This window comes from Sciurus vulgaris (genome assembly GCF_902686455.1).
Source record: "Sciurus vulgaris genome assembly, chromosome: 7".
NCBI lineage: Eukaryota > Metazoa > Chordata > Mammalia > Rodentia > Sciuridae > Sciurus > Sciurus vulgaris.
In genome coordinates, this window is record NC_136467.1 from 137,388,353 (window position 1) to 137,396,749 (window position 8,397).

An 8,397-nucleotide genomic window follows, 5' to 3' on the forward strand; every position below is an offset into this window, starting at 1 on the left:
TCTCTTCTTTTTTGACTCAGAATTGATTTGACTACCTATTCTGGGTCTTTTATTCTTCCTAATGAATTTAAGGTTTTTTTTCCCTAGTTCTGTGAAGAATGTCATTGAAATTTTTGATGGAGATTGATTTGAATCTGTATATTGTTTTGGTAGCATTTAAACAATACTAATTCTGCCTATCCATGAACATAGGAGGTCTTTCCATTTTTTCCCTCATAGGTCTTTTATCTCCTTGGTTAGATTTACTTCTAGGTATTTTATTTATTTATTTTTTGAGGCTATTGCGAATTGAATTGTTTTCCTGATTTCTTTCTCAACAGATTCATTATTGGTTATAGGAAAGCTATTGATTTTTGCATAATGATTTTGTAACCTGCTACTTTGCTGAATTTGTTTATTAGCTTTAGCAGTCTTTTGGTGGAGCTTTTTGGATCTCTTAAGTATAGGATCATATTATCTGTAAACAGTGATAATTTGACTTTTTTCTTTCCTAAGTTTTTGGGGGTTTTGGGGATTAAACTCAGGGGTACTTGACTACTGAGCCACATCCCCAGCCTTAGTTTATATTTGATTGGGAAACAGTGTCTCACTGCTTACAGTCTCACTGTTGCTGAGGCTGACTTTGAACTCACAATCCTCCTGTTTCAGTCTCCCGAGCCACCTGGATTACAGGCATACACCACTGTGCCCAGCTTCTTTCCTACTTTTAATCCCTTTTATATTATTTTCTTGCCAAATTGCTCTGGTTAGAATTTCTAGCACTATATTAAACAGGAATGGTGAAAGTGGATACCCTTGTCTTGTTCCAGACTTTAAAGGAAATGCCTTCTGTTTCTCCACATTGACTGTGAGGTTGGCTTTGGGGTTTTTGTGTATAGCCTTTATGATGTTGAGGTACGTTCCTTCTACCTCTAGTTTCTTCAGTGTTTTTTATCATGAATGGGTGCTGTATTTTGACAAATAGCCCAATAGTTTTATATATCTTAGTTAAGATCTTTCATTCTCGAGTTGTATATCTCTTTGGAACTTTGTGCCTCGGAACAACTTGACTGAGCCTGACCAGCAACAGGCATTCTTTGTCAGGAGTATGAGGAAAGGACCAGCCCAAGGGAGGAAATGTAATGTTCTATTTTTTTGTGGTATCATGGAACTGAATTAAATGTGCATAACTGGTTTGCACAGGGGACCCAGGTTTGTAGGTTAAAAGACAGTGCTGTGGGAAGTTAACAGTTCTACAAAAGTTGAGCTGTTTGCAGTCCAGTCTTGACCCAGGTCATCCCTGAGCTGCTGGGAGACCTGCAGGGCTCTAAGGATCAGGGATAGGCTACTTTAAGTCATTAGGGAAAAGGGTTGGGAGCAGGGAGCTGACAGCCTGGGCTCATCCCAGAGATCTGGATTTCCCTTCCTGCAGAGTGGTGCTGGCCGTCTCATAGGTAAGAGCTTCCTTTTACAATGTGCAAGTGAGATTTGCCCAATGAATCTTATAGAGAAGTCTATTTAAGTCACAAGCCCAGAGTCAGTTCAACTAGAAAATCTGCACATATGCAGACCACACATTCATATCTACAAATCTTTCTGATAAAGTGAAGTCATTTTGGAGTAACTTGTAAGACATCTAAGGTAATTGGGACAGTGTACATTCTCCCTGATATAGTCGCTCATTTCGTTCATATTGTTAGTCCCATCCTTTGAAACTTGTTACCTAAAGTCATTTCCCAAGCACAGGCAGCATCCTAGCAAATGCTGAGACAGGAAGTTCAGTCTAAAAATTCTGAATTGAATAAGCAGTGAGGGCAGGAGGATTGCAGAAACAGCCTGAAATAGCGGATCTCCAAAACCTTCCCAGGCACATCCTGCAGGCGACTTTCTATAAGCAGCTCCGTGAGAGTCACATTGAGAAAGAAAGGCAATCCACCCCCAACCTTCAAAGTGCAAATGCACTCCAGGAACCTTACCCCACAGCTTCTCTTGGCTGTTAAAAGTGTGATGTGTGCCCTCCCTACCCTCTCACTCACCCCACCTCCAGCCATCTCCCTGTTACAGATCAAGGGCCGACCACAGAGCTGAGGCAGCTGTAGAGGAGCTCAGTTCCCCATTCCTGTGACTTCACTGGAAGCAATTTGAGTGAAACCCAGAGCAGGAGCAAAGGTTTCCTAGAAAGAGTGAGGAAAGAGGGTGACGTGCTGCATAGAACCTGCGTGAATCCCCTCAGTGGGAGGACAGGTGTGACATCAGTTCAGTGATGAGAGAGGGAGGGTCCTGGTGACCTGGTTCCCAGAGAGCAGATCTATTCCTCTGGCCATGTCATTGAGAGCCTTTTGTGTATTTAATTAAGGATTTTTCATGCCAAATTACATCTTCAACCTCTAACGATAAAACAAATGAATACATAAATTAAATAAATTCAATAATAATTCTAAAAATTTAATAATAATTAATTATTATTAATAATATTAATAATAATATTAATAATTAATTATTAATAATTTAATAATTAAATTAAAATTAATAATAAATTAAATAAATAGGCGATCATACCAGTGGGGTACTGTTTTAGTTCACCAGGGTTTGGAATCTACCATGTAAGTGGGATCGGTTAGAGAGGTTGTTCACTGTCCAAGGGAATCCAGGGGAATTCAGTTGTGTGAATATTTAGCCAGTCAGGAGACAGCCATAGCTAAAGATTATAACCACAGAGCCAATAGGTTCCATTTGTAGCCGGCCAGGGAGACTATGTCTTAGGAAGAGTCCACTCAGTAGAATATCTGTCAGTAGCTTTTAAAATTACAGTGTGATGACAATCAAAGTATGGGACAAACCCTACTCGATGAGTGGAATTTGCCCACTCGTCTAACATGGGGGAGCCTTTTGATGTAATTGCCCAGTTAGAGGAGTGAGCCAAATATTAGATAATACCCATTAGTGTACCTGAGATTCATGCGACACATTTGTGGAATGTACTCCAAGTCTAGAGATATTCTGGCTCCTGTAAGTATCTCATCTATCTTTTTGAGAGTGGCGATAGCAGTGAGGCATTGGCCACGACTGGAGAGGAAGAGGCCATTGAGATGTATCCTACTGAGTCAGAATTGATAGTGTCCATCTGTAGCCCAGCACCCCTCCAGGATATATCTTTGCAGGGCTAGCCAATTCTGTAAAGGGGAAACCCACCAGGGCCATCCTGAGGTGCTAGAAAGAGGAATTAAGCCACAGATCCAGCCATCAATCTTATTTATTTCTCAGGCATACTGCCAACTTATAAAACAGTCAGCACCTTTAGTACAATCAAAGCTTAACAGAAGGAGGAAAAGAGCCAAATTAGTTGTGTTTTAGCTCAATGAACCGCAGGGTAATGCCTACTGTAAATCCCAATAAGAACAAAATTCCAAGAATAGGAGATGTTGAGGAAGGGGGATATTGTATGTATAAATTATATTTATATTATAGGATTTATAATAGCTCAACCACTGATATTGAGGAAGGAGGTGGAAGGAAGTCTGTGAGTCCTGGGTGTAACTCATATACTTAGGTTTCAGTAAAGAGGTACTGCAGATCTTCTGTGGGGGTCCAGGTGTAGTTGGTAGGGGATCCTCAGTGTCTCCTTGGGGTCATTCTTTTTAATTCACAGCTTGACTTAAGAATGATGGATCCAGCTGGAACCTTGACAGCTGTAATGGTAGATAATGCTGTAGGGAGAGGCCCCTTCCAGACGGGGCATAGTTGGGACTTGGGTTGATGATCTCTATAGCACTTAATTAGAACTCGCATCCCAGGAAGGAATAAGGAAGGAGAAGTCACATTAGTGGAGGAGAAATTGTTCCCTAAATTCCTTTCATGTCTGTTGGAATTGTCCTAGCTCTGTTGCAAGTTTTATCAACCAAGTTTATTTGTCCTCTGTGGCAATATCATTGTGAAGAAAAGGCCCTTGATGGCCTCCTGTGGTCTGGTTTAAATGTATTCTTTGCTATAATTCTGAGTCTAAGAAGCACCATTGGCAACATCTTTTCCCAGGTATGGCTGTTTCCTGACAGAGCTTTTTAGTTGGTTTTTAAGTGTTTGATTTGTCCTTTCTATTTTGCCTAAAGATTGTGATCTCCAGGAAGAATGTAAATAATACTTAACATCTAAGCTTGTTGACACTCCTTGCATTATCTCAGAACCAAAAGATGGCCCACTGTCATGTTGGAGAGTCCAAACCTGAGAATAATTTCCTTGAGCCTTGATTATTTGGTGGCCCTCTCAGTCCTAGAAGGGAAAGCTTTGACCTGTCCGGTTAGGAAATCTACCATGACTAATAAATACTTAAATCCCTGGAAGGGAGCCATTTGGGTAAAACCTAATTTCCCATGTTCTCCCGAGTAGCGACCATGTCTTTGAACTGGTGAGACTGAACAGGGGGGTCTTTTGCCTTGCGGGCACGTGTCTCACAGACCTGAATTATCTGTTCTATGGCCTTGGATAATCCCTGCCCAGTAGAAAATTGTACAGAGTTATCATCTTTTCTCTGCCAAAATGACTTATAAGACTCATGTAATCCTCGAAAGACCTTCCACTGACTATTTTGGGAAAGTTGTATTATTTTATCTAGATGTAGCCATCCACCTGAGTCTTGAGTGTAGTGGTTACTCAGAGACCATTTTTTTCTCTTCTAGGGTATAAATGGGAGTATAAGATCCTACTGGTGAGTTAGGAATTGGAGCAGCTACTGTCTCTGAGTTTGAATTAACTGTTTTAGGCACTGTTTTAGGTAGGTTATTGCCTTGGGCAACCTACGTATCTCCCTTCTGATGTCCCTTACAATGAACAATGGCTACTTCTCTGCAAAAGTGATCAACTTCCAATAGTTTCGAAATCTGTGGTCTATATTTTACAGTACTACTTTTAAGAATTTAGATTTCCCTTTTCTCTCCAAAATAGTGGCATGTGTGTGTAGAACTAAGAATGTATATTTGGAGTCAATATTTATTGTAGCTTGTCTTTTAGCTAAGAAATATGGTTGTGTCAATTCTATTAGCTCAGTCAATTGAGCTGAAGTTCCTGCTGGCAAAGACTTTTGCTTCCATGACCTCCATTAAACATACTATGTAGTAGTCCTCTTTGTGGATTTTCTGCTGAACAAAGGAACTTCCATCTGTGAACCAGATGTGATCTGCATTAGAGAAGGGGGTAGCCTCTAAATCTGTTCTTCTAGCATAAAAGAGATTTATAATATCTGTGCAATCATGTGGGGATGGATCTGAAGATGTTTTGGGCCTCGAGAGAAGAGTGGATAAGTTAATAGCATTATTATCTTTGCAAAAAAAAAATTTCCTGTTTTTAAAAAACAGTACTTGATATTTGAGCAATCATCTATCAGTGAACCAAAGAGCTTCTTTGGTCTCTAGTAAGAAAGTTATTTCCTGATGGGTGTAAACAGTTAGGGGGATCAGAGTTATTATGGAGGCCTCCTCTCCTAGTATGAAGGTTGCTGCTACTGTGTGTGGGTAGCTGGGTCATTCTAGATTTTTGGATAGATAACCCACAGGCTGAGAAACAGGTCCTGTCTTTCAGGTGAGAATGTGTGAGGCCTCTGGGCTTCTTTTAGTTACATAAATTTGAAAGCTTGTCTGCCCTGGGCAGTCCTGGATCAGAGGCCGTGAAGAAAGCCTTTTTGAGTTGTTTTAAAGCAATTGTCTGAGTTTCTGTCCATATCATTTAGTCTTTCCCTCTCTTTCAATGGCTCATAAAGGGGTTTTGCTATATCTTCCTATCCTCGAATCCCTAATCTATAATACCCAGTTAAGCCTAGAAAGGCCCACAGTTGTCAGTGCGTTGTGGGGCTGGGTAACCCTTGAATAGCCTGAATTTATTCCAGGGAAAGAATCTTAGCTCCTGGTGACAAAAAACTTCTATAAATAGGTTACTTCTTGTTTGATTAACTGGGCCTTCTTTTGAGATACTCAGAATTCTTCATTGGCCAAAAAGTTTAAAATTTCTTCTACATGGTCTTTTGCAGCCTCATGGGATGGAGAATGTATTAGAAGATCATCTACATATTGTAAAACCATCCTGTCCTCTAAATTTTGGTCTCTTAAATCTTTGGTTAATGCTTCCTAAATAAGTGGGGATTGTTCCTGCACTCCTGGGGTAGTACTGTCCAAGTTTATTGGAACTCCTGTTCAGTTCTATCCATTCAAAAGTTAAAAAAAAAAAAAAAGTTAGGATGAACCAGAATACAGAATACAGAGAAAGGCGTCTTTTAAACGCAGTACCGAGAACCAATTTGTATCTTACTTAAATGTATACAGAGGTTCGATCCTATTGAGTGGGTGGGAATGACTACCTCATTAATTACCCTTAGGGCTTGAACTAGACCACAATCCCCATTACTCGTTCTAGCTGAGAGAGTTGGGGTGTTGCAATGAAGGTTCCCAGGCACCAGGATCTGTGTATAAAACTCAGTAATCAAGGCTGAATGCTGGCCAGAGCCTCAGGTCTTGGAGGACATGGCCTCGGGTTAGTGTGATTAGTAGGGTCTTTAATCTTGACCTGCAAGCCCATTTTGGCTCTCCCTGGCATCCAATGTCTCATACTTCAGGGTTTGCAATTTATTCCACTGGCATTGCAAAGATACTCTCTGGAGTTTGGATGAAAGCCTGTCTGACATATAATAGGTGGTTCCAAAACAATCTGGGCTCCCCCTTTTCTAATCGATGTCCTCTTAACAGAGGGGCTGGACTGCCAGGCATTACTAGGAAGGACTGAGCCCATGTCCAGTTGCCCTACATGTCATGCACCAGATCAGCGGAGCTTAGGGTCTGGGCCTTTCCATCAATTTCTGTCACCTGCCAAGAGCCAGTAGATAACTGCTTTATCAGAGGAAGAAATGAGAATAGAGGAAAGCGAGATATCCCGCTTCTGAGCTGGGATGTTCGTTGTGCTAGCCATGAGAGAATGAACTCAAAATGGTTCAGATGTTGAGAAGGGCAAGAAGGTTTTTGTTCAGAAGTATGCCCAGGGCTACACTGAGGAGAAGGGAGGCCAAACTTCACAGACCATCGGGCAGAAGACAGGTCAGTCTGCTGGATTCTCTCACAGATGCCAACAAGAACTAAGGCAGCACCTGGGGCGAGGATGTGTTGATGGAGTATTTGGAGAAACCCCAAAAGTGCATCCCTGGAGCAGAAATGATCTTCACTGGCATTAAGAAGAAGGGAGAAAGGGCAGACTTAATAGCTTACCTCAAAAAAGCTACTAATGAGTAATAGCCACTGCCTTCTTTATTACCAAACAGAAATGTCCTGTGGCTTTTTAATGTGCACTATCACTTAATGATGTGATACACCAGAATTCTGATCATGAATGATTGACAGAGTATTTTTGTTGGACAGTTCTGATTTAAGTAAAGTTGACATGTAGTTAAATTAATATTTTGATTATTATCCCAGTTCAGCAAATTCCATCACTGTTTTCCCTTTTTAAAGTTATGGTTGGACCTAACTGGTAATGTTTGATGCTTCACAAAAATGGTGAATGCTATCTCAAAACTGGTTTTATGTCTAAGTTTACATAACTGATTATGTGAGCGTGTTTAAATACCAGGGAGATCCCTTCACTGACTCAGAACCCAGCAAGATTCACATGTGTCTCAATTTGTGTTCATTAGCCTATTAAAGGCAATAGTTGGAGATAAGAAAGCACTGTCTACTTTATATTTTTGCTGATTATGTAAATTTAACTAAAATGCCTTGTATCTAAAATGCTATCTTTTCCTTATGGAAAGGCATTTTAGTGTGCTTTATGTATAACATTAAATAAAGAATATTTAGCACTTCTAAAAAAAAAAAAAAAGAAATAAGAACAGAGCAAGCAGTTTCTGTGTCAAGTAGGAACTACAGGGATTTACCTGCAATATCTAGCATTACCCTGACTTTGAGCCCGTAATGGCCACGGAGCTGCGACTGGCTGACAGTCTGGAGGCCTCCTCATTCTGTAACCAAGAAGGTACAGGTGGAATCAGTTGGCCTGAAGGCCCTTTGGCCCTCAGGGCAATCAGGTTTCCGGTGTCCCTGCTGCCCACATCATCAGCATGACTTGAAGGACCGTTCTCATAAGGGTAACCATGTTCTAGTGGCTGGGCGGTTGGCAGAGGTGGCATAGTTGGGGTGGGAGGTCTTTTGGGGGTAACAGAAACTGGATCTGCCTTGTAGTAGGGGGTGGGGAATCAGGCTTGTCCCTCCTCTTTCTTGTGATCTCTTCTTTTCTAGGCTCTTACTTTCTCCTCCTGTTCTTGGTTAAAATACATGAAGGTAGCTCTTTTTACAAGTCCATCGGTGGGAATCCTGGGACCCAAAGCTAATTGCTGCAGTTTTTTCCTGATGTCTGGGGCTGACCAAATGATAAATTTATCTTTTAAAA

The 8,397-nt window shown here is 41.0% G+C and overlaps 1 pseudogene across 1 annotated transcript; it reads left to right on the top strand.

Annotated features, from left to right (window-relative positions):
* Positions 1-6,485: 6,485 nt before the first annotated feature.
* On the top strand, positions 6,486-8,397 carry LOC306665798 (cytochrome c-like; annotated as a pseudogene). Its single transcript has 2 exons — positions 6,486-6,495; positions 6,954-8,397. The product of its transcript is annotated as a cytochrome c-like (transcript).